Source organism: Neomonachus schauinslandi, chromosome 5, assembly GCF_002201575.2.
Source record: "Neomonachus schauinslandi chromosome 5, ASM220157v2, whole genome shotgun sequence".
In the NCBI taxonomy this organism is placed as follows: domain Eukaryota; kingdom Metazoa; phylum Chordata; class Mammalia; order Carnivora; family Phocidae; genus Neomonachus; species Neomonachus schauinslandi.
Genome location: NC_058407.1, coordinates 139,802,970 through 139,828,442, shown reverse-complemented (window position 1 = coordinate 139,828,442; position 25,473 = coordinate 139,802,970). Strand labels below are relative to the sequence as shown.

The 25,473-nt window shown below is 51.3% G+C and overlaps 8 non-coding genes across 8 annotated transcripts; 3 read left to right on the top strand and 5 right to left on the bottom strand.

Moving 5' to 3' along the window:
• Nucleotides 1–2,349: 2,349 nt before the first annotated feature.
• TRNAP-CGG lies at nt 2,350–2,421 on the bottom strand. The gene has a single exon. It is a non-coding gene; the product is annotated as a tRNA-Pro (tRNA).
• Nucleotides 2,422–6,276: 3,855 nt separating this feature from the next.
• Nucleotides 6,277–6,349, bottom strand: TRNAK-CUU. Its single transcript has one exon. It is a non-coding gene; the product is annotated as a tRNA-Lys (tRNA).
• A 4,138-nt stretch (nt 6,350–10,487) lies between these two features.
• TRNAK-CUU lies at nt 10,488–10,560 on the bottom strand. The gene has a single exon. It is a non-coding gene; the product is annotated as a tRNA-Lys (tRNA).
• Nucleotides 10,561–10,757: 197 nt separating this feature from the next.
• TRNAP-AGG lies at nt 10,758–10,829 on the top strand. The gene has a single exon. It is a non-coding gene; the product is annotated as a tRNA-Pro (tRNA).
• Nucleotides 10,830–13,787: 2,958 nt separating this feature from the next.
• Nucleotides 13,788–13,860, top strand: TRNAK-CUU. Its single transcript has one exon. It is a non-coding gene; the product is annotated as a tRNA-Lys (tRNA).
• Nucleotides 13,861–17,073: 3,213 nt separating this feature from the next.
• TRNAP-UGG lies at nt 17,074–17,145 on the bottom strand. The gene has a single exon. It is a non-coding gene; the product is annotated as a tRNA-Pro (tRNA).
• A 1,099-nt stretch (nt 17,146–18,244) lies between these two features.
• Nucleotides 18,245–18,317, top strand: TRNAK-CUU. The gene has a single exon. It is a non-coding gene; the product is annotated as a tRNA-Lys (tRNA).
• Nucleotides 18,318–25,188: 6,871 nt separating this feature from the next.
• TRNAR-CCU lies at nt 25,189–25,261 on the bottom strand. The gene has a single exon. It is a non-coding gene; the product is annotated as a tRNA-Arg (tRNA).
• Nucleotides 25,262–25,473: the final 212 nt, after the last annotated feature.

The window sequence follows — 25,473 nt, the reverse complement described above, 5'->3', positions numbered from 1 at the left end:
TTCCAAAGTTGTTAGGTAAGAAATTCAGTTAGCCTGGAGCTTCTGTGCTATGAGGAAGTCCAAGCCACATGTAGAAATCATGTGTAGATGCTCCATTCCACAGTTCCAGCTGAGCTGTTCACACGACAGCCATGTGAGTAAAGGAGTCCACAGATGCTATCAGACTTCAAGTTTTCCCAGATAAACTCCAATTTAACAGGTACAGATTATATCTGCTATTCCCTGTTGAATTCCTGACCCAAAGAATCCATAAGCATAAAAACATATTGTTTTATTTTATTTTATTTAAAGATTTTACCCATTTACCTTAGAGAGAGAGACTGAGACAGAGAGCAGGGTGAGGAGCAGAGAGGGAGGGAGAGAGAGGGAAACAATCTCCAGCAGAGACCCTGCAGAGCAGAGAGCCAGAGGCAGGGCTCCATCCCAGGACCCTGAGATCACCACCCAAGCAAAGCAAGAGTCTGACGCTCAAGACCGAGCCACCCAAGTGCCCCCAAACGTATTGTTTTATACCATTAAGTTTGGCAGTGTTACCCAGCAACAATAACTGTCAAGTGGTAACTATTAAAATAAAAGGCAGCAAGCATATGGAGGTTCTAGGGGCCCCTGGGTGGCTCAGTCATTCAGCATCTGCCTTCGGCTCAGGTCATGATCCTGGGGTCCTGGGATCAAGCCCCACATTGGGCTCCATGCTCGGCCGGGAGCCTGCTTCTCCCTCTCCCACTGCCCCTGCTTGTGTTCCCGCTCTCACTATCTCTCTGTCAAATAAATAAATAAAAAATCTTAAAAAAATATATATGGAGGTTCTAGTTAGTGCAATAAGATAAGTAATTAAAAGGTATAGCTAAGGATGGAAAGTAATTAAGTAATACTGCCATTATTCACAGATGGCATGCCTGAATATATAGAAAATTCTATAGATTAGAATTAATATGTGAGTTTCACAATGTCACTGAGTCCAAGATTAATACATAAAAACTGATTGTATTTTCATATATCTGCAAAAATTAGAAAAGTATATCCAAAGTGATATAATTCACAATAGTATCAATGACATCAAATACCTAGCAAAAATTCTAATGAAAGATGTACAAAACCTATCTCAGAAAAATATAAAACACTATTATAAGTTAAAGAAGACCTTAATAAAGAAGATATACATCACGTTTATGACTTGAAAGCCTCAATATAGTAATGATGTCAAATCACCCAGAACTGATCTACAGAATCAATGCTATACCAATCAAAATCCGAATCGCTATTTTTGTGTAAACAGACAAGCTGATTCTCACACTTACAAGGAAGTGCCAAGGGCCAATAATAACCAAAATAAATTTAAGAGACTAACACTCCTGGATATCAAGACTTACCCACAAAGCTAAACTGGTTTGGGCACAAGGGTAAACGAACCATGGAACAAAGCAGTGAAGTATTAAAACAACATATACCCAGACTCTTGATTTGTGAAAAAGTTTGCACTACAAATCAGTGGCAGAAAGGACCATCTTTTAAATAAATCCTTCTGAATCAGAACTGTCCCGGTTTAGCAGTTGGTGAAAGTAAGGCTGCATGGCTAAGCGTCTTGTCCAGAGCCCAGAATCCGGCTAGGAGGATGCCACATTCCCCTCCTCCCTCCCCCCCCCCCCCCCCCCACCCCCGTGCTGTGGTCCCTAAACCGGAAGGAACAATCATGAGCTCAGTCAGCATTTGGACCCAGGACCTCTATCCCCCACACGAGAGTCATGCCTCTGGCTCAGCGCGGTCCATTATTGCAGGCCACAAATAGGAGCCGCATCTTCCAATTAAAATCTTCCAATTAAAATCTTCTAGTAGCACATTAAAAAATAATAACAATAAGTAAAAAGAAACAGGTAAAATTAATGGTAATAATATACTTTATATAACCCAGTATATCCAAAATATCATTTCAACACGTAGTAAGATAGCTTACTTTTCTGGGAACACGTCTTCAAAACCCGACGTGCATTTTACACTTAGAGCAGCACATCTCAGCCGGGAGGGCGGGAGGAAACAGGTGTCCAGCGCGGGGAACGCCGTCGGGGACACAGAGTGGAGAGGAGCTGGGCGCGGGCTGGCATGCTCCTGCGGCACACGCAGGCGGGCTGAGCGCGAAGTTAACTGTGGCTCCTCCGTACCCGAAGGGGCCAGCCTGTACCCCGAAGCCCCGCCGCTCCCCACAAAACAGCCCGTACGCAGCAAGCGGTCTGTCCCCGTCTGGTCCCCAGGATGGGCTCGAAGCGGAGCGCAATACGCCAGGTGGGATGAGAGCCCATCCTGAACTCGATGTTCCCGTGTAAAATAATAGTAGAGAGCCGGGATGCATGCCCTGGGCTCGTCCGGGATTTGAACCCGGGACCTCTCGCACCCGAAGCGAGAATCATACCCCTAGACCAACGAGCCTCGCACACGACAGCACCTACTAACGCTTCCCCCACAACGGTTTGTATCGCGCGTGGCCCCGGTTCATTCCGGGGTATGCTGAGCGGCTCCTGGAAGCCAGGCGTGGGGCTGAGCGCTGGGGTGACCGTGGGGAGACCCCGTGGACCTAGGTGGGCAGAGGCAGAGCAGCCCAGTCCCGGGATGATGGATTCCGGAGCCGGATCGATTCCTGCCCCCAGCTGAGTGGGGAGCATATTGTAGGGGAGGGGAAGACGAGGGGTTTGGATGAACCGGAGGCCCCGAGCTGAAAGAGCACTCGCTCTGCAGGGGATCCCGAGGCTTCAGGCGGTGCGGGCTCTGGGGACTGTGGATGGTGGCTGGGGAGCAGACCAGAGGAAGGAGACTGGCATCAAGTAGGTGTGTGCCCTCGAATCTCTTGAGGAGGAAAGGGGAAGGAAGAGATGATGGTTCCATGTTATGCGCCCAGCTCCAGGGCTGCCAGTCTGGGCTCAGGGGAAGGAAGTGCCCGCCCGTATCGGGTTCTGGTTCTCCCTTAGTGATCCCCAAGCCCCAGGGGGTTGGTGACGACCCCCTTGGGAGCCTTCCACAGTTCTGAGCAAATTGTTTCCGTGGGAAAGGCAAGTCAAGGCAGGGTAAACAGTTTAGGATTGGCTAGATTGAATAATTTGGTGGGATATGGGACATAGTGGCTGTCCCTAGTTGTCTGGTGTCTGACCCTGGGTGATTTAAGGCAGGGGAAATACAGGTTGGTGTGTCAGGTAAGGAGGTAGGTGTGGGCATATAGACTCAGAATTGGTTGGTTTGCATCTGAAAGGCCTATTAGCAGGCAAATTGTTTACTATCTCTAGGAATTAGCTAGCTGGGGAGCAGGGGCAGTCTCCTCAGCTAGCAAGTCACCCCCCCACCCCCAAGATGTCAAATCATAGAATACAGAAAATAAAAACCAGGTGTGATAATACAGGTGTGAATTGCATCAAGTGTTTTTACAAACATTTATCAAGATCATGTGACTTTTCTTTTTCAGTCCATCAATATGATTGACTACTTTGACAAACTTTCTTGAACATAAAACCAACCTTGCATTCCTGGAATAAATCCAGCTCACCCTTATTTTACTGCTCCAATCTTTTTAAAAGAAGTGAGGACAATCATGCTGGGGAAGCGATGGACCTTTCTCCCTGGGAAATGCCCAGGCTGGCTAATTTGAGCCAGAAGAGGGTGCATTGGCCCCCAGCTCAACCCTGGCTCTGTAACTCTCAGAGGCCAAGGACACAAGTGACCCCCAGTTCCATTCCCCAGGTGCTCCCGTGACACAGGGTCACGTGACTTTGCTCCTTGGTGACTTACAGGTAGACCCTACACCATCAGGAGTTGTCACACAAAGGAAACTATTTGCAGCAAATAAGGAGATCATGGGGAATAATTTCTTAAGCTGTGACTCCCCAAGTGTGTGGGGGGGGTTCTTTTATTTAGGGTTAGGATGAATATTCAGAAAGAGGAGTTTTGTTCCCGCGTGTAGGCATGTAGAGGAGGACAGGCATAAGGTTGTGTAGGTGTACTTAGAAAACATGTCTATACTGTGTCCTATGTTATGCTAATGAAGCTTGTGCTCCTCCTGGGAGGGGGGAGAGTGTCACATTATAATGAGGTAAAGGTCACTGCCATATACTCCATGGTCCATCTGCACAGGTGTGAGTCAGTGGTGGAGCTCAAACTGGTCTAGGCTGGCCGGAGCTCCTGGCTGTCACTGGGAGTCTTGCTGGTAACAGTTTTAACGTCATTAATCCTTTGGGGCACAGTTTCACAAACTGACTAGAGGCTTTCCATCAGGATGTGGGGCTGGTGCAGTACCCATAGCCAGTTGTCCCAGCCTCCGGCCCTCCCTCCTCTGTCTCTGCACCTCCACCCCTGCCTCTCCTGGGAAATGGACCCAGATCCACTCTAAAGCCCCTGAGATCTAGGTTTGAATCCTGCTCCAAGGTCATACCTTGGCTGGTTAGGGCTCCATCAGGTATTTTAGAGGACTGGGGATGCCACCTGGATGGCTGTGAGACAGAGAAACTAAAGGAACCCCATGAAAAACCACTTTTTTCACTCCTTTTCCTGTTTCTATTCTCGATAGGACCTACACCTCTGCCTTACACACACCTTATAAGACAGATAATGTATGTTCTCCTTGTAAAGGTCAAGGAGTTAATTATTTCTTTGGAGTCTTCCAGCACAACAGATAACATCTAAGGAGTGAAACTGTGCCCCAAGGGGAGTCGTCATGAATGTTTTCCAAGACCACTGACTCATCAAGACCCCCGGCTTCAGGGCATAAGCGACTTACGGGGAAACTTTCAACACCCCTCTGTGTTCCTGGAAGACACGTGCATGGAACCACCTCAATAAAACCCTAGGCCCCAAGCAAAGACAAGACTCACTCTTCTTTCCCTTCTGTCTACCAGACATTCTGTCCATACCTACTCTATGTCTTCAACAAACTGCTCTCACTTCCTCTCTGCTCACGTTTGGTTTCTATGCTGCATGAAGCCAAGGACCCTCTTGGCTGGTCCTGTGAGACCCCCTCTGGGTCCAACCTGCATCAGCTGCATTCATGCACATGGAAACATCTGGCTCTCCACAGCCCAGGTGCTATGGCAAGGACCACCACTCAACAGCAAGGAGGTTATGATGAAGCTCCACTTTGGCTTCTAGAGCCCTGATCTTTCTGTCAAAGGCAGCAGATCAAGAGTTCAGTGCTCTGCCCCCTGAGTTTGCTGGGGACTGGAGCAGATTGGAGATGTTCTCTCCATGTTGACCCAGCTTCAGGTGAATGGAGCCCTTTTCCCTTCTCTGAACTTCCCAGCTGCCCAGCCACCTTGGACACCTGCCACCCTAGGACTGGGTCTCCTGGGATGGGGGAGGAAGTTTTGAAACTTGTGCTATGGAAGGGCTCCAGGTTTCTTCTCAGAGTCTAGGGATGATCAGACAGACCCTCATGGGTGCAAAAAATCCGGTTGCCCCTGCCTGTGAATTCTGTATATGACCCTGAGCATGAGGGTTGGTGTGTCCCCCATGCTTCCATAGCTCCAGCCCCTCCCCTTCTCTCCATCCCATCCCCACCACCTGGGAAAAACCAGAGCCCTGCCCCTGATCCCAGCTGGGAAAGATTGCGTTGGGACCTGGCAAGCTGTCCTTGGTCTGTGATTGAAACTCAAGGTAATTTTTACAGGACTGAATTCCTTGCACTTGTGAGGGAACTGGGGAGAGGGGAGAATTGCAGTCTGTGCATCTCTAATGAACTCAGAAGCCCAGAACCAGGAGGCAAGGGATTTCACTCCTTTATATTTAATTCACATCTGCACCCACTCTGGGAAGATCCAAGGAGTCAGATCCAAGGACCATATCCACTCCAGGGGACCAGGCAATTGGGCAGTCCTAGTCTCCTCAAAATAGGAAATATGCTCACCCATGGTGGGGGGTGGGTGGCGGCAGTAGAGGGCATGTGAGTGTGCTGTGTGAGAACACTGAATTGCAGGAATGACCCCCCAGAGCTATGCTACTCCTGCTGCGCATCCATGGACTAGAAACACACTAAAATCCCATAATACAAAAGCAACTCAGGTCCACAATCTGTGTGGAAGGGACTAGATTCAGACCCCTTCCTGAGCAACTCGAATGCATCACCTTCTCCTGGTCCCAGGCTATGGGTCTTCCCTGGCAGCTGCAGGTCCAGCACAGGGATTTGGTCTTTGGGTCCCCCCGGAATTAGGCCCTGATATCTGAGTTGTGCTAACTGCTTGCCTTAAGGTTAAGGCCTGAGCACCTGAAAACATTAATTCTATTCACCTGGGCTTGTAAAAAGCTATGCGCCCAACGTGGGGCTTGAACCCACGACCCTGAGATTAAGAGTCTCATGCTCTACCGACTGAGCTAGTCGGGCACAGTACCTTTTTTCTCCTTCAAAGGGAAAGGTGGGCAGTGCTGGGGCAAGAAGCCCTCTCTCCCACTGAATTTCCCCATGATCAGTACTGTTTTCAATAGGATTCCCCCTGCCTGAAACCATCTGAGAACCTCAGGATTGAAAGCTGCGAGGGAGTGGGACCACCTGGCCTGAAATTCTGGGACATGGGCATGAAAGGGGGCACGCTGACCCAGAGGGACAACAGAAGGAGGTCCAGGGGCCCGGCAGCACTGGGAAGCCGGTTCCTGGGTGGCACCGAGTCCCCGAAACCCCACGATCCCTTTGTCCAGGATCCCGCATGCTGGTGAGGGCCGTGCTAAAGCTCCTTCTTCCCTCCCAGCTCTGGGATGGAACCAAGGCTTCCCCACAACCGTCCCACCCCTCAGGTGGGACTCGGGAAGCTCTGCACCCTCTCACAGACTGGGAGGACAGGGTAGTGGAGGTCAAGGTCACTAGAGGTAAGTGGAACAAGGTGCGCTTCTCTGTAGTGGTCCCTAGAGTATGAGTCCCCCTGGGCCTCTGGGTCCAAATCCAGGAGGAGTCTTACTTTCAAACTCTCAACGTCTCCTCCCCCTATCCCCATTCCACATACCCTCCACCCCACCCCACGCCTGGCTTTGGGGCGGACAGTGGGGTGTGAACCAGGAAGACCCAGAGGACCTGCTGCAGGGGAGGCCCCCAGTGCCCCGGGGCGGCGGGGGGGGTGTCACTGCGCAAGCCACCTCTTCCTTTCCAGTCGGTTTCCAGAAGACCGCCCATCCATGAGGGAGAACGAGCGCGGCGCCTCGAGGCCCCACGCAACCATCCAGCCAGGGATGCCACTGCGGGGGGAGGGTTGCCGGACTGTGCCCAGCGCCGGGACAAAGAAAGGGATTTCGGGGGACCCAGAGCCGCGCAGGGGCTTTGGGGGCTGAGCCCACAAGAGGACGGGCTTGGCCGAAGCCAGGAGCCTCTGAGTCTGCCCTGGACCCTAGTCCCCCTTTCTGTGAGCGGAGGAGACACGGCTTTGGCGAGAGGCTCACAGCCGGGGCTTCCCCGATGGGAGGGCGGGACCGCCCTAATCTCCGGTTTGAGTCCCCCAGGGAACCTCCACGCGGTCCTGGAGCACCCCCCCACCCCCAGCTCCAAGGCGGCCCAAGTTCCTGAGCCTGGGCCCTGGAGGGAGGTCCTGGTGACAGAGGCTCTGGAGATAACTGATCCTTGGGACTCTGGGCCTGGCAGTATGGAACCTAGCTCTTTTCTGGAAGGTGAGCCAAATCCTCCCACCACCAGGTGGGCATCTGACACATTGCTGCCCCTGGGCCAGGGGAAAGCAAGTGGACAGAATCAAAAAGAGAGAATGGGGTCAGTTTGGATCTTTGGTCCAGGAGTAAGTTACTCACTTGGGGTGCAAGAGGTCCCGGGTTCAAATCCCGGATGAGTCCTTCTTTTTCTTTTCCAGATGGTCAGGTTGTTGCCCCCTAAGGGGGCCAAAGTCCACCCAAGGCCAGGAAGGAACAGGGACCCAGACACCCATCATTACACATGAGGGGGATTAAAACACCTTCCAGTCTGCAGAGCAGGCCTGGACCTGCACTTGCCCTCTGCTTAGACTGTCCCTGTGTCCTCCCCTCCCCATCCCTACCCTCATCCCCACCATTTGGCATGGAGCATGGGCAGGGGAGGAAAGACAGATGATGTTTCCCTTGACAGCAGATCCCAGTGTTCTGGGGTGGAGGGAAGCTGCTGGGCACAGGGTGCCCAGCACTGGGAGCATCTCCAGAGGATTGGTCTTAAAACAAGATCCAGATGCTTGCTTAAAACAAGCATCCCAGACTGCAGATATGACAGCACATCCTCCCTGGCCAAGCCCTGTCTCACCCACGAAGGGATATTGAGTTAGTATGTCAGACAAGTGAAGGAGAGAAGTTAGAGCCACCAAGGATCACCAACCAAAGGCACTTTTTTTTTGGCCTAAGGATGTTTTTCTTGTTTTAGATGTGAGAGGTCCTGAATTCAATCCGAAGAGGCCTCCTTTGCTGAAGTAGGCAGTGTGGGGCCTAGCTGTAGTGTTTTTTCAGACCAAGAGGGAGGGATACCTGGGGTTTTGAGCCCTCAGTATTAGGGATGGCTAAGTGGTTGGCCTAGGTCAAGGTGTCACTCAGACACTGGCAGGACCCTCAAGTGGGACTGGGCTCAGGGTGCAGTCACTTCCAAAACAATCACCCCAAACCTCCGCCCAAGGAACCACCAGCATGCGCTCGCTCGGATGGCGGCTACTTCTATTCCTAAAGCACGCAACCTCTGTCCTCAGGGTGATGCTTTTGGCTTGGTTCTGTGGTTCCCAAACTGAGTCCGGAGGCACCTTTGTAGTATTTTAAAATTCCCAGGGATATCTTAAAGTTTTGAGGGAAAGAGCAATACTCATCCATCAGACACCATATTCTGTGAACTACTAGCTCAAGGCAGTTGAGTTTCAACTTTTGACAATGCTGTATTTTTGCAAAGCTGGGTTTTCTGCAGTATCTGTGTAAGTACTACAAGAGAATTGATGTGGAATAGGAACTCGGAGACTAACCATCTGATTCCGAGGCTGGGGAAGCAGGACAGGCCCACCAGGTGCACATATCCCGGTAAAAAAGAATTATTATTTAAAAAGAATGTAGGGGTGCCTGGCTGGTTCAATCAGTAGAGCATCTGACTCTTGATCCTGGAGTTGTGAGTTTGAGCCTCACACTGGGGGTAGAGATTACTTAAGCAAAATTTTAAAAAATAAAATAAAAGAATATAAAATTACCTTTTTTTTTCAAAAATGTAATGTACAGGGTTGAATGGTGTTCTCCTAACAGTATGGCCACTCAGAACCTCAGAAGGTAGGGTCTTTGCACACAGAATTAATGAAGGTGAGATCAACCTCGAATAGGGTGTGCCCTGCCCCAATGATTGGTGTCTTTATAAAAAGATGATATGATTATATGAAACACAGAGGCTCATGGAGAGAAGAAAGCTATATGATAATGGAGGCAGAGACTGGAGTGATGGGGTCCTTAAGCCAAAGATGGCCCAAGCCACCAGAAGCTCGAAGAGGCAAGGAAGGGTTCTTCCCTAGAGTCTTTAACGAGAGTGGAAAGGGTGGCCAGATGGTACCTTAACCTTAGACTTTGGTCTCCAGAAGTGTGAGAAAACACATTTCTTCTGTTCTAAGTTGCTCAGATTGTAGTAACTTGTTATGGTAGCCATGGGAAACTATCAGAGGTACTGGATTGGTAAGACTTTTTTTCCCAAAAAGCAACAAAGGTGTATGGACCTAAGTACCTAGTAAACTGAGCTTTCTTTTACCTTAAAAACACCAGGAAAGATTCTCGAGACCAAGAGTGCCTTGAAGGGAGAGATGTGGAGACTTCTGGGAGGAGTGCCAGCCACAGGCCTGAGACCTGGAGCTCCAGGGGTCCAGAGGAGGGGTGAATCAGCCACTGTGGTGTCTCCCCCAGAGTAGCCTCAGTTCCCACCAAAAAAGAAAGAAAACCCGGTCCTATGAAACACTGAGCCAGGCCTTTTTAACAGCATAAACCGTTGCAAGAGAATAGAAGAAAATCAGCTGATGGGAACCCTATACCCTCCTTCTCAGACCTCTCCCCCAAAATGGAAAACAAAACTCCCCGCCTCCATTTCCCTTTCACTGGGGAGAGTGGAGCAAAGTTCAGAAGCCCTCCAAATGAGAGGCCACTGACCTCCAGGTCAGGATAGGGGAGGGAAATTCTGCAGTCCTTCCTCAGGCACTGGGGTGGCCCTGCTTGGGAGTTTCCTCCTGGGAGCCCCACTCAGGACCTAGAGAGTGGTGCCTCCTCCTGACACCCCCCCAACATACACAGACTTGCAGCTCTGGGTTTGAATCCTGTTCCCCAGTCAAATGTGGTGGGGCAGGCATTCTCAAATTACTAATCTAAAAGATACAGCTATGTGTCTTCTCGGGCCAGGTATTCAAAAGCACAGAGAAGGTGCCAGGCTTCGGAAAGCCAATCCGCGTTGCAGAAGTCTCTCTGGCAGCATCTGCCACTGGCCTAGATTGTTAAAAGCCTCTGTAAATGATAGGAAATAGTTTCCTTGCATTGTGTCCTCTTAAGGCTTCTTGAGCACACGCCCGACGTGGGGCTCGAACCCACGACCCTGAGATTAAGAGTCTCATACTCTACCGACTGAGCTAGCCAGGCAAAGACACAAGCTGTCTCTACCTCCCTGCTACTCTAAGTACTGCAAAAAGAGGCCAAGCTGCATCCTGCCTCCAGGGAGGTGGTATGGGCGCGCGGGCCGGGGAGCGGGAGTCACTTAACCACTTAACCACTGCGTGGGAATGGGAGGCGGTTAACTAGGGTGTGAAAGTAAGTAGAAATAGACGGCAACCAGGGGTGGCTCGTTGGTCTAGGGGTATGATTCTCGCTTAGGGTGCGAGAGGTCCCGGGTTCAAATCCCGGACGAGCCCTAACCTTTTTCTTCCCACAAACGCTGCGGGAGCCTCCCCAGGGCCACCTGCAGGAACAAAATCGGCCGATGTACCACAGCCCACTCAGCGCGCTACCCTGATTGGAAAGGCCAGAGTTCCTTAATCTCTGAGGCCTGAATTTGAGCTCCACATTGAGTTTAGGGAGCTGAGGCCTGCAGAGAGTGATCTCCAGGAGCAGCCGGACCACACGCACGTAGGGCGCCGCAGCTTCAGCCCCGGACTCCCTCGCCCTTCTCGCACGCCACTGCAGCGACTGAACTCCCAGGTGGTTTTCCCTGCCTGGCCACCAGGGGGAGCGCTGAGCCAGAACGGCTGGGCTGGGAAGCCCGAGACCTTCTCCCGCCTGAGGGGCAGGAGGACACAGACAAGGCCGGGAAGCCCCCCAACTATGTTCCGGGTGAGCCAGACTCTGGCTGACGCCCGCATTGCCCCTTGTGTTAATGACCAGTGCGGGTTCAGAGAGCCTCCCGGAACCCCCCCTCTCCCCACCCACACACCCTTCCCCGCGGTCCCACTGCAGGAGGGGAGAATAAGGCGACCGGGTAGAGCCTGCCCTGACCATGCAGCTCACGAAATGGACACTTTGACTTCAGCCCCAGGTTCTCCTCACCTCCCCTTTCCCTTCCTGGGACCTGAACAAAAACTGCAGGACCACTTCGGCCTGTGGCCCAGTGCCCAGCAGCAGCCTCGGATGCTGGGCTTCACTGCAGTCTCTAATGTTGCCCCAAAGTTCTCTTTGTCTGGTGGGCTGCCCCACCTCCCCCCAGCCAGGGGGTGACAGCAGAAGCCTCGTGGGGAGCCTGAACTCTCATTCCTGCCTGGCAATCAGGAGTCCCCACCTTGTGTGAACTGCCCCCCACACACACACAAAAAGGTGGAGTCCTCTTCTCCCACCACAGGGGCCCATTGTAGAATTGTAGAAGACGTAAATAAGATCTAGAGTTTCAAAGCATAATAAGGAAAATGTCCAAGATGCAACTGAAAATCACTGGTCATACTAAGAACCAGGAAAATCTCAACTTGAAGGAGAAAAGGTGATTGAAAGACACGGACACAGATTTTGGAACTGTCTGAAAAGGAGGGGAGAGGTGGGAAAGAAGCCATCCTAAAAATGTTTGAAGAAGCTTTAAAGAACCCGCTTGAAACAAATTTAAAAGTTGAAAGTGTCAAAGAAACAGAAAATATAAAGAAAAACCACATGGAAAACTTAGAGCTGAAGAATGCAGCAAATGAAGTGAAAAGCCTAATGGCAAACGCATGGACAAGACGGAAGAAAGAACCAGTGAATGTGAAGATAGAACGACAGAAACAACCCAATCTAAAGAACACGGAAAATAGACTTCGGAGGAAAGGAAGGAAGAGAAAGAGGAAGTAAGGAGGAAAGGAAGGAAAGAAGGACAGAGCCTCAAGGATTTGTGGAACTTTAACAAAGTATCTTATGTTGGAGTAGCTGGAGACCCAAAAAGAGAAGCCAAGACAGGGCTAAATGTATTGGAAGAAATAGTAGTGGGACTTTATCTGTGTATTTCTTATAATTATCTTTAAATAGGCTCCATGCCCAACACAGGGCTTGAACTTACAACCCTGAGATCAGAAGCCACGTGCTCTACCAACTGAGCCAGCCAGCTGCCCCTGTCTGTGTACTTTTTAAAAACAGACTTTGTTTTTTAGAACAATTTTAGGTTCACAGCAAAACCGAGCAGAAATACAGAGCTCTCACAAACTCTCTGCCCCTGGGCATGTACAACACACCTTCCTCCACTTTTTTATTTTAAAGCACATATATTATTGCTTCACCCATAAATGCTTTTCACTTTTGCGGGGGAGGGGGGGTGGCGGCAAATATCTCTACAAATAAAGTCCTTTTGTTTTAAAGTACCCTTAGTGCCGTGCACACAGCCAACACCATTAAGGATGATACCTTCTATATTCTCACTTCCCTGGTCTGTGCGCAGGTTCCCTGCTGCCTCCTTTCTCTCTGCACTTGGTTGGCTGCATTCGGGATGCAGGCCAGGCGCCCACACAGCAGTGGGTGGAGTCTGAAATCTCAGGAGATCCTCAGTAGATTCCCTGAGGCACACCAGCTCCAGAGCTTGGGGAAGGGGAGGAGCAGAGAACTGCTAGGTCCCACTCCCAGCCCGTTTATCTGAAGTTCCTCCTTGCTCTGGAGAGCCAGGCCAGGACGGGGGCGCAGCGGGGGCTGCCCCCACCCAAACCCCACCTGGGGCTCAGGCCTCAGACCCACAAGGACCGACCCTCTCCCTCCAGGGACGCCTTCACTCTCGCCCCCAAATCCCGGGAGACTGGATCCGGAGGCAGAGAGAAGGAGGCAGGTGTCACGGCAGGCACCCCGGGGTCTCCAGAGCCTTCCTCCATCCACTGCCAGGTGGCAGGTTCCAGCAGCTCAGCATCGCCCGAGGGCAGACCAAGAAGGCGTGGGGCGAAATATATATTTTTAGAATTTTAAATAAAAATACGTTGATTTTTAGATCATTCAAAGGGAGTGGGAGTTTTCATGCGAACAAGTGGAATCTGGTGGGTCTCACAATCATTTTAAGTACACAGGTTTGCTCGATTACATAAGGGAGGATGGTCCCGTCGCATTTCTCCAACTCCATGCCGCACGTCCCTGGGTAGGGGCGTCAGCGGGCGCCAGTGGGCTCTGAGTCCCGTCCGCGCTGCAGCGCCCCCCAGCTGCCGCGGAGCCCACCTGTCTGTGGGTCAGGGTCGCCCCTCAGCCTCCACCCGCTCAGGCCTGCTCCCTGGCCGGGCCGGGACGCCGCCGATTCTGAGCAATTCCCACACGCAGGGTGCCCGGAAGGGACTCCAGAGGTGGCCACGTCCCCGCCGTCCCCAGGACTGGCTCCATCCGGCCAGTTTGTACTGTGCGCAGCGGATCACATTCTGAAACTCAACCACTGCAGGCTCGTGGCATCCGCCCGACTAGCTCAGTCGGTAGAGCATGAGACTCTTAATCTCAGGGTCGTGGGTTCGAGCCCCACGTTGGGCGTCCTTTTGAACCAAGACTTTGCACAAACCTCTGGGACCTCTGCGCAATTCCTGGCATGTTTGGTTTAGGTACAACCTCTCAAACGCACCAACAGTGCGGCTGGGGAGGGGCAAACTGTCACCTTGCCGAAACCATTAGAGGTGATGAACGACGTCCCCTCCTTACACTGGGTTCTCCAGCTGCTTTATTCCTCAACTTCCTCTTTGAGGAAAGTAACCTTAGAAAGGGGTCTGTCGGAGATTGGGACCTTTCTATGAGAGAAAAGCCACCCATCCCAGTTTTCTCTTGGGTTCAGTCAAGGGAAGGAGCCAGTGGTATTATGGGTGCAGCTAAAGGACACCACGGCCGGATGCCACGTGCACAGTCCTGAAGAGCTGAACTTTTACTAAGTTGTCCCTTTGGGGGTCAGGGTGTACCTGGGATTCCAGGGCACATCATCAATGTGGGGATGCCCCCCAGGACAGGAGGCACCAGACCTATGAGTAGGTGAGGGTGACAACCTGGGTGGGCATGACCACATGTCCTGGTGAATGCAACACCACAATTGCCAAACACTCTCAAAAGTAGGGCTCATCTAGGATTTGAGCCTGAGACCTCTTGTAACCTGAGAATCATACCCCTAGACCAACGAGCCACCCCTTCTGGCTCTGGCCTTGCTGGTTAGGGACTGTCCCTCTTTCCTGTGGGTGTTGGGAAGGATTTGATTCAAGTCTCTATGGACAAGAGGAGAATGGGGGGTGGGGGTGGTCAGCATTGCCACACACTAAGACTCCAAGTCAGCAAATCCCCAGTCCAGGTTTTGGGGGTGACTGCTCTGTTGTTCTTCCTCCCCTCTGGTGGAAAACAGACCAATGCTTGGGAAAGCTCCCCCAGGTCCTCCTTCTGTCACCAGGCTAAGGGCTGGGCTCTGGAATGAAGCTGAGAGCAGGGTTTGGACACCCTCCCCCAACACCCCAACACTGCCCAGGGCAAGACCATACCTTCTCCCATAGGACCCCACCCCTCCCAAGCCACACACTGGAGGGACCCACCGCTCTGACCTGAGCGTCACCCCCACGTCCGCCCAGGGATCTGCCTCCTGGACTCCAAGACGCGCATCCCAGCACGGGCACAGTCAGAAGGGACCTTAAGGGATGGTGGGTGTTCAAATGTAAAGAAAGGATGAGGTAGGACATTAAGAAATTTTGGTAGCCCTCAGGGGAGATGCCCTGTCTTGCCACTGCCCATAACTGGGGTCAAGATGCCTCTTTGTCCACTGAGCACACCTGGACACCTGGCCTTGGGGTCCAGACCTGATCCAGCCACTCGGGTCCAGCTGGGATCTGGGTCTGCTGCACACTGGGCCTGTCTCTGGTCCATCCACACAGGTCCAGACCCCACTTCAGCTCTGTTGGGGACGCCATTCATGCCTTGAAACGACTGGAAAAAGCCAACTGTGGGCTCCTTGGGGATTTGAAGCAGAAGGGAGAATGTGCTCTCCTCCACAGACACCTTCCTCTGCTGAACCCCAGCTAAAGCTAAATCCAGGGAAAGGGGTGCCTGGGTGGCTCAGTCAGTTGAGCATGCAACTCTTGGTTTCCGCTCGGGTAATGATCTCGGAGTCTTGGAACCAAGCCTTTGCATCAAGCTCTGCGCTCAGGGGGAAGCCAGTCTCCTTGTCTCTCTCTCCTTCTGCTCCTCCCCGTGCTCTCTCTCTCTAAAATAAATAAATAAAATCTTAAAGAAAAAAAAAAAGGCTAAATCCAGGGCTGGGCGTAAAGATGGGGAGCAGACCCCGAGGAAGGGATGCTGCTGATTCAGAAGAGGATTTTGGAGAGGAACCATCCTGCTGGTGAGGGGGTAGTGGTTTCCCCTTAAGGGATGGGAGTCTTAAAGCGTTCTGGCCACAGGAGAAGAAAGTGCTGGCCAGGGAGCTTGATTACCCCGGTTGACCTCCACCAGGCCTCAGGTCTGGAGAGGCCTCCCCTGGCGTCCCACTGGGCCCCAGGGTCTGTGCAGACCTGCTCCCCTCAGGGACTCCAGAATCAGGAGGCATAAAAGGGATGCCACCCTGGGCTTAAGTGAAGAAACCAGGGTCAGAAAGGAGGCCCCACCGGTCTGCACACGCCGGGACCTCTGCTTGTACTGCGGCTGCCTGGTGAGGGCTCTGTGCCATGATCCCCAGGCCGGATTTGACTCTGGGCTTGAGATCAGGAAGCTCTTCCCAGACTGGGGGCCCCTGAAATTTCCACCAAGGCCTCCGGCCCTTCCCATATTAACCACGTCTTTTATTTTCTATACTCTGATACCTTGACATCAGAGCCTCGCTGACCCTGGAGAGATTTTCCTTCCCAGGGTTGGCCAATTCCTGGAGATAGCAAATCCTCCTCAACAGGGCATTTCAAATGCAAACCAACCATTCCAGAGTCCACAGCCCCCAGTCACCTTTTCTAGCAGGCTTTCACACCCGGGGTTACTATCCACCTGCCAGGATCACCCCAAGGCCAGGAAACAGACAACTAGGGACAGAGCTATCTATGTTCCAGAAGCAGCTGAAGTTAGTGCAGACTAGCAGGTCTAAACCTGTTCACTCTGCCTCACCTGTCTCACCTTCACTGAAACTACAAGAAAGGCTCTGGACCGCATTTTCTCGAACTTTCTCTGCTTCGGGACTAACCGGAGCCTCTCCTGTGCCATCCACACCACCCCCCAACCCGGGCCAGGCGTGCCCCTCTGCTTGGGAGCTTTGAGTCACAAGCCATTTTTTCAACAGCTGCATCTGCTGGGCTCACCATACCTCAGTAGTAATAAAACCTCTGGAAATACTGCTGTTCTTCCAGTGGGGCTGGGGCGCCTTGGGGGGCCCTGTGCCCTTCTTGGCCCCAACACTAGGGCCGAGTCCTTCCCCATGCACAATTTCCACTCTGGTTTACTTCCTTCATCTGTGGAAGGTCCTTCTGGTAGCCCCTCAAGGAAAAAGACGTTTGCAAACAACCTTTTACGCCCCAAAGCAAAAAAAAAAGTGTCCAGCAAACAACCTTTTACGCCCCAAAGCAAAAAAAAAAGTGTCCAGAGGAAGTTGGGTGGTCACGCCTCAGGCTGGGACTACCTGAGGCTCGCACACAGGCACACAGACCAGGTCTCCTGCTCTCGAAGAGGCAGACTGGCCCGTGGGGGACCCAAGCTTCCTCTGGCCCAGGACGTCTCGCGCTTTCACGCGCCGGTCCAAAAGGAGGGCTCGTCCGGGATTTGAACCCGGGACCTCTCGCACCCAAAGCGAGAATCATACCCCTAGACCAACGAGCCACCCTGAGGCTGTCCTGCTAAGGCTTGTCCTTGGAGGCCTGTGCCCTGGGCTCGGCACTCCCGTCCCATGAGTCCTGGCTTCCTGATCCCTCGGGAAGGTGCACGGAGGGAGGTTTCGGTTTCAATTCCAGAAGGGGACGAGGATGCAGTGCAGCCAGGACCTGTGGGGGTGGGGGGAAGAGCACCGGCTCGGCCCCAGACCCTCAGGCCCCGGCCCCCCCGCCCCCAAGAGCACGATGGCCCCGCCCCTGCCTAGGGCCACCCGAGCAACCAGAGGAGGCGGCAGGTGACACTGCGGAGGGAGTCTGTGTGGCCCGGGTGAACAGGGAGGTCTCTCATGGTGGATTCCAGCCCAAAAATTTCCCCAACGTGGGACACAAGTCCAGGACCCTGAGAATGAGACTCTGCTGCCTCCCAACCGGCCAGCTCGCCCGAGCCTCCATCTCAGGGAAGGACCCCGGGGCTCCTGTCCTCAGTCGAGCCCCCCCTTGACCTGGGCTCCGCCCCAGAAGCCCCTCGAAACCGTGGAACGCCGATGCAGGGGTCCGAACTGGGGTCGGGGCTCACTTCCTCCCAAACGGGCAGCTGCACGAACGCTCCAAACTTTTACGCTCTCAACTTCTCTTTCCTCTTGCGCTCACAAGGGGTCCAGCACCCACCTGGAGAGGAGGGTTTTCCCGGCTTGTCCCCGGGGCCAGGCCCTGGAGTCTTACTGATTCGCTTCTTGCTGTCCACTAAAAAGGGGGGACAGCTTGAAAGTGAGGGATCCTCTGTGGTTGGAAGTTGGCACCTCTCACATCCTGATCGAGGATCACACCGCGTTCCTTACGGGCCAGCTCCAGTGACACTCAGCCCCATGCCCTCGTCCCAGACTTTCCGGCTCCCCTGAGCCGCTGGGCCACACAGACTCGCGGACAGGACAGGACAGCAGACAGTGGCCTGGCGGCCCCCTCGCTCCTTGCAGAAAGGACCGCGGATTCAGCGTTGCAGTGCCGGGGAGGAAGCGCGCCCAGGATCCAGGACCTGTCCGTACCGGTTTCAGGACAGCAAAGTGCCGGAGTACCCCAGTCCGCCTGCGCAGCTGCAGCGCCCCACGCCTGCCCGGCTAGCTCAGTCGGTAGAGCATGAGACTCTTAATCTCAGGGTCGTGGGTTCGAGCCCCACGTTGGGCGTGGCTTTTGTCCAGATGATCCTACAACTAAACAGGTGACTGGGTCTGTATAAACTAGAACTCTTACAAAGGGGAATCTGTCCCTAGTCCAGGGAGGCCAGGACGCTGAGAGCCAACCTCAAATCTCACCAAGGCAACTTGCTTCCATTGTTTATGTTCCATTATATGTATTTTGTAATTTTAAAAATTTGAAATTTATGCAAAAGTTCCAGGTACAATACACACAGTGATCAGAAGCCTCTCTGAGGAGTTCCCCTTCTAGGAACTTCCTTAAAGTTGGCAAGATTTGGGCAGGGGCTAACCAGGCCAATCCAAGAATATCACCCAACATAGGACTCAAACCCACTAACTTATGCTGTTAAGTCTCAACTCTGCAGGCTGAAGGAAAGCTACAACAGATGACTTGGAGTGGATTTTCAGCTAAAGGTGGAACCTCATCAACTCTGGCCCTGATTGGGGACCTACATGGGGCCCCATCTGTATCAAGGGGTGCTCCCCCTCCCACACCCTCACCTTCTCCAATACTGTGCCCCCACCCGAGCTTCCCTCCCTGGTGCGCAGAGAAGTGGCAGTCCAGCCTTGTCCCAGCTCCTCTCCCCTTTCTAAAGTAGAAAGAAAATTAGAAATCGTGGGATACTCTGAGTACAAGTTAGTGTGTCCACTCGTTGAGAAGTAAGCAGAGAGGGAACTGTGGGTTCCTTTCTGTGGAAGGGTAAGAGAGCCCAGAGGGTTAGCGACCCGGATCCTGAGGCTTGGCATCTGTGAGTCAGGATGTCAGGGCGTCTGGGTAATCTCGGTTTCCAGGGGTCCATTCCTCCCGGTACCTCTGCTGCTCTAGCAGGCAGCCTCTATAGGTCCTGGCTCCATGTCAGAAAACCCATGCTTCCACGGGGGTGCGGGGCTAGGGAGTGAGGAGGCACCTGCCGGTACCTCTTGGTGGCTGGGCCAGGGCACCCACCCATCCAAAAAAGACTGTATTGGGGGCCCTGGGTGGCTCACTCAGTTAAGCGACTGACTCCTGGTTTCAGCTCAGGTCATGATCTCAGGGTTTTGAGATGGAAGCCCCTCCTTGGGCTCTGTGCTGAGCGTGGAATCTGCTTGGGACTCTCTCTCCCTCTGCCGCTCCCTACTGCTCACTCTCGATTGTGCTTTCTCTCTCTCAGATAAATAGATAAATCTTTAAAAGAGAGAGAGACTATATTTATAAGAGTTCTCTGGGGAAACAGAACATAGAAAAGATAGAAGAGACAGAGATGTTTGGATTGATTTTAAAGAATTGACTCACAGGATGGCCGCTGGAAATTCCAGCAAAAGTAGATACTGCAGTCTTGCGTCAGAAGGCCTCAGAGGTAGCCTTCCTTCCTCCTGGGGAGCGTCTTTGCTCCTGAGACCTTCAACTGACTGGATGAGGCACACCCACATTGTGGAAGGTAATCTGCTTCACTCAAGTCTACTGATTTAAATGTTAATTGCATTTAAAAAAAAAATACAGCAACATTTAGACTCGCGTTTTACCAAACATTTGGGCACCAGAGCCTGGCCAAGTTGATACATATTAACCATCATGGGGTCTTACCAAGTGCTAGGCTTCTTTCTTAATAATAGGGGATGCAAGCTACACCAACTTACCTTCTTCTCCGGGTATATCGCAGTACCTGCCAGACCAGACAACAGTCACTCCCAAACTTCTCAAAGATGCTGGTTCCTCCCCTCCACTGCGCATGTGTTATTTCCTTGGTAAATGGCATTTCCTCCAGGCACTGCCAAGATTCGAAGTCAGCAGCGGGTTTTTGCCCTGATGATGTAGGACCACTCTAGCGTGCCTGTGTCTCTGTCCCTTCTGATTCCTTTCTTCAAAGTTTGCCATGACATTTCTTGAAACTCTACTTCATTTCAGGAAGCCGTGCCAGCTGAGTATTATAACCAGGCGGAGGGACCCTTGCCAGGGTGTTAAGGCTTGTGTCAAGGAAGAGTCCCATACAGATCATCTTTTCCCTTTTCCAGCTTTTTATTCTCCCCACCCTGATCCAGGACGCATTACTGCTGACATGTTATCCAGGTGCTACGCGCTCGGTTTAGAGGTCCCCTCCTCCTGAGCAGTGCCCGTAATTTCTCAGTTGAGATGGAACCCCAGTATTCGGCCTGGTGGCCTGGAGGAGGAGTAGAATCCTGAAGAAATGAAACATTATCTCCTAAGTATCTGCCTCATCTGAGTTTCTTCCCAGCCTTCAGGCAAGAGGGGTGGAGGCCTGGGCCACATCTGCAGGCTCAGAGAGTTTGAGTCTCCATACATTGCCCCAGCTAGCCCCATTCCAAGTTTCTGGGTCCCACTTCTTCCCTCTCAGCACCCTGACTTTGGCCTAAGAGATTTGCCCAGGGTGAGAATTCTACTTTTTCTCAGCATCTGCTACTTTGACATGGAGGCCCCAAGCCTGGCCTTCAGCTTCATTAGCCCTTCAGCTGAAGGACATGTGGGCTGCTTTCGGGGCTGCCATTGTGCTTTGAATTGGTTATTAGTCGACACAAGCATGTCATTCTTTTGTCTTAGAGCATTAAAGATGCTCAGCAACAGCCTAACCAAGGAGGTGAAAGACCTGTGCCCGGCAAACTGTGAAACACTGATGGAAGAAACTGAAGACGATGCAAAGAAATGGAAAGACATCCCATGCTCATGGATTAGAAGAACGAATATTGTTAAAATGTCTATACTGCCCAAAGCAATCTACACATTTAATGCAACCCCTATCAAAATACCAACAGCATTTTTCACAAAACTAGTGAAAAAATACTCACTCACTAGTATTTACTCAGCCATGAAAACAAATGAAATCGTGCCATTTGCAAAAATACAGATGGAGCTAGAGAGTATAATGCTAAGCAAGATAAGTCAGTCAGAGAAAGACAAATACCACATGAGTTCACTCAAATGTGGAATTTAAGAAACAAAACAAATAAAGGGAAAGGATAGGAGAGAGACAAATCAAGAAGCTGACTCTTAGCCATAGAGAACAAACTGATGGTTACTGGAGAGGTGGGGGCGGGGGGTGAATAGGTGATGGGAATGAAGGACTGCACTTGGGATGAGCACCAGGTGATAAATGGAAGTGTTGAATCACTATATTGTACACCTGAAACTAATACAACACTGTTCACTAAGTGGAATTAAAATAAAAACTTAAAAAACAAAGATACTCGACAGGAGCCACATCATCCCACAGTCCCTACCAGACCTTTCCCACTGTGTCCCTGAGGTGCCCAGAGCCACGGGACAAGTGCAGCTCATTTCCTAACCCCTCGGGTCTATCCCGGGTCTGAATAATCGTACCACTCAGGCACTCGAGCGTTTCTCAAAACACTCCCCGCCACGGCTGGTGTGGTCCTCTGTGCCAGGCGGCCGGCAGCTGATTCAACTTTAGAATCTCCTTCTGAGAGTCGGTTCCAGCTGTGGAAGGACAACCTTCCCAGGAGCAAGCCTGAGGCAGGGATTTCTGTATCATCCATGCATGAAGGGAACACGCTCAGGAGGCACCTGTAAGGTAGGGGGTGGGGGTGGGGGGACAGGCAGGTGTACCAGTTATTACACTCATCTCCCGGCTTCCAGCTCATCCTTCTAGACCCTACTGGGCTGGGGCGGGGGGGTGGTACTCTGCTTTGTCAGCTGATCCGCCTTAGCCTTAGGTTTTGCTGACCGGAGGCAGAGACTGAGTGGCTGAAGGAAGGACTCACCGCTTCCTGTTTTCTGTTCCCGCCACGCCGTCCCCCCACCCCCCATCCATGCAGGAACCGTTCACTCCAGGAATAGCAACTGAATCCAGTTAGAAATGTCCTAACACTCACAGAATCCGCCTCATCGTGGCTCATGAGAGACCCCGGCGCAAGCTGCCTGCTGTCCGTGGGACCCTCTTTGGAACTCAGAGACACCCAAGCTAGCTGAGCAGCACTCTTTCTCTGAGATCTGCTCTCAAGCTCCTTGGGGCTCTCTGCACGCTTCTGACTTTTAATAACCGCAGCCTCTCCCCTTGGTCCTGCAGCCCTGCAGGTGGTAGCTGCTTTCGGTGTTACCTTCCTGCCTCCTCCACCTCATTAGCCACTCTTTATACCTAGTTAATCATTGTTCTTTCAGTAGTCTGTTAACATCAGGGATGGCTTTTCTTTTCTCCCCCAGGTTTACTGAGATATCATTGACAAATAAAAACCATACATATTGAGGATGTTCAATGGGATGGTTTGATATCCGTATACATTGTGAACTGATTCCCACAATCAAGCTAATTAACATGTCCGTCACCTCATGTGATTACTTAAGATCTACTCCCTTAGCAAATTTCAAGCACACGATACAATGTTATTCACTATCATCACCATGCTGTAGATTAGGTCCCTGCAACTCATTCATTGTACCCTTTGACCAACCTTCCCTGTTTCCCCCAATACCCATGGGTGGGTTTTCTGACTGCTGCCTGGACCTTGATTTGGTAATGAGCTTGGGCTTGGACGCAGCTGAGCTCCTTGCCAATGGGAAACAGGACGTGGGTCATTGATGGCACACGGTGGCATCATGATCAAGCCACGTATCGCCTGGTTGATTATGATGAAGCAGTGCCCAGAAGGACCACGTGGCTATGGTCCTTGACTGTTGTGGCAGGAAAGGTGATTATGAGGACTGTGGCCTGGAAGGGATTCTTCTGGGGGCACTGGTTTGCTCACCGAAAGGAAATGACAAGACCAGGTCTTTAAACTTTCAGCCCAAGTCTTGTTCAGAAGCTCAGGGACAGGGGTGGGGGGATGGGTGAGCCCAGTGGTGGGTATTAAGGAGGGCACGTATTGCATGGAGCACTGGGTGTTATACACAAACAATGAATCATGGAACACTACATCAAAAACTAATGATGTACTGTATGGTGACTAACATAACATAATAAAATTAAATTAAATTTAAAAAAAAAGAAGCCCAGGGATATTTCATGGCTGCCATAAAATAATCTTATAGCTGCAGGGCTGATATTGCTAAAGATCAAACCCATCCCTGAATTACACCTGTTATGGAATGACATTGGAAGTTGAGTTCACAGCCTCAGGGGATCTTTCATGTGAAAGAAATGGCAATGATTATGAAGGAGTGGGGTCAAAGACAGGGAGCCCTCTGGGTGGGCTCAGACAAAGTTGAGAATCCCGAATTCCTGAGCTTCCTTGCCGGTAGAATCAGTCTGGAATCTGTGGAAAGGAGCCTTCCGTGTTTGAATGTCCTATAATAATCTCACCTGGAGCACTTGCCTTCCAAGGAGATGCAAGTGCTCAACAAAGCCCACACCAACCACCCTTGTTAGTACCCATGACTTCAGCCAGATCAGCATGCTGTGGGCAGTGAGTACAAAGGCTGATGCAGCAGAAATAGCTTATTCACCCAAAGAATTGCAGGGGGTGCTCATTTATGCCAGTAGAGACCGAGGAGATACATGTGGGAATGAACCTAAGGGTGCTGGAGTAAGGAGGATGAGATATGATTGTGCATCTGGTGAATTTATTGACCTGGGAGCACTTCCCAGAAAGCCTGTACTTAACATGTTATTTTGTGCCGCTGAATGTGGTTCTGCCAGGTTTCTTGGTTGGTTGGCTAAGCATTGAACTCAGTGGTAGCCTATGTTTAATGAGACTGAGATGTGAGAATGTCCCTGGCATCAAGTAGAAAAAGGAAGCCAAAGACTTAGTGAGATGGGGCTGTAGACACCCACCACCCACTGACAGCACCCAGAGGACATTCCTTTCAATAAGGCATTGAGAAACATTGGCGAGGGAAGCACCAGCATCCTCGGATAGCTCTGTGGTCCCCCAGTCTCCTTCCACGATGGTGGGAGACACTGCACTGAGATGACATTCTTCATTCCAGGGGGAATAATGGAGTCCCGGATATTTGGGAAAGTGGGAGAAGTAAGACCAGAGCCAGAGGAACAGAAGAGTCTCATTCATGGTTTTTAAAGGCAAAAGAGAACATATTTTTATATGTGTATATGACAAAGCTCCAGTGGTCTTCCCTTCTACGGACATGTGGCATAGAAGGTTTCTGATTTTACTCTACACCATGTCCTGCAGTTTGGGAGATTTTTACCTCCAGGATGAAGACAGGGATTGCATGGATTAACAAAAGAGAAAACTTTATTATGGACTACTTCAAACATGCACTAAAGCAGAGAAATAGTATAATGTATCCTCATGTCCCCCAGCTTAAGCCAACTGACCGATAACCTTGTTTTGTCTATACCTCCAATCAACCCATTATGTTTTCCCTAGCTTTATTGAGACATAATTGACAAATAAAAATGGTATATATTGAAGGTGCACAATGTGATGATTTGATACACATATACATTTGTGAAATATTTACTACCGTCAAGTTAACACATCCATCCCTTCGCATAGTTACCTTTTCTGTGTGTGTGGTGAGAACATTTCCGAGCTCCTCTCAAAGCAACTTGCAAGTATACAATACTGCATTAATAACCATTGTCAGCACTCAGCCCATTGTTTTAAAGCAAAACAGTTGTCATATAATTTAATCTCTAAATAATTGCCTTGGGTCTGTTTATAAAAAAATATATAGAACCACAATAAAATTAATACACCTGGAAAAATGAACAATTATTCCTTTATATCATCAAGTAGAATGGATGGTTATTTTTTTTAAGTGAATAATGCCAGTATTCCTTTCTGAAACCTGGAAACGTGCACCCCTTATTAGAAAATACAGTCGCAACCAATTTACTAGCTAGCTTAGGACTTCGTCTGGATAACCTCCAGGAACCCTTCACTTGGCTTCCTCCCCTGGGGAAGCATTTCATTTTTTCCTTGGAAGAGGTCTAAAACTTAACTCTGTGTACCCCGGGTGGGACTCGAACCCACAATCCCTGGCTTAGGAGGCCAATGCCTTATCCATTAGGCCACCGGGGCCGACGATGGATGTCTTGCAATGGTCCTAGACCAGTCTCTCCATCACCTCCCCGTGGTTCCTACCGGTTACACACGGATTCCCGGCTCCATCCCGGCCTCCCCCCGGCCTGTCAACACCCGACCTGGCCGGCGGCTGGAGCATCCTCCGACCCCGGAAAGAGAGCGCACGCGCAGATGGAGCCCAAAGAACTGGGTGGCGCTCAGTTCGTAGG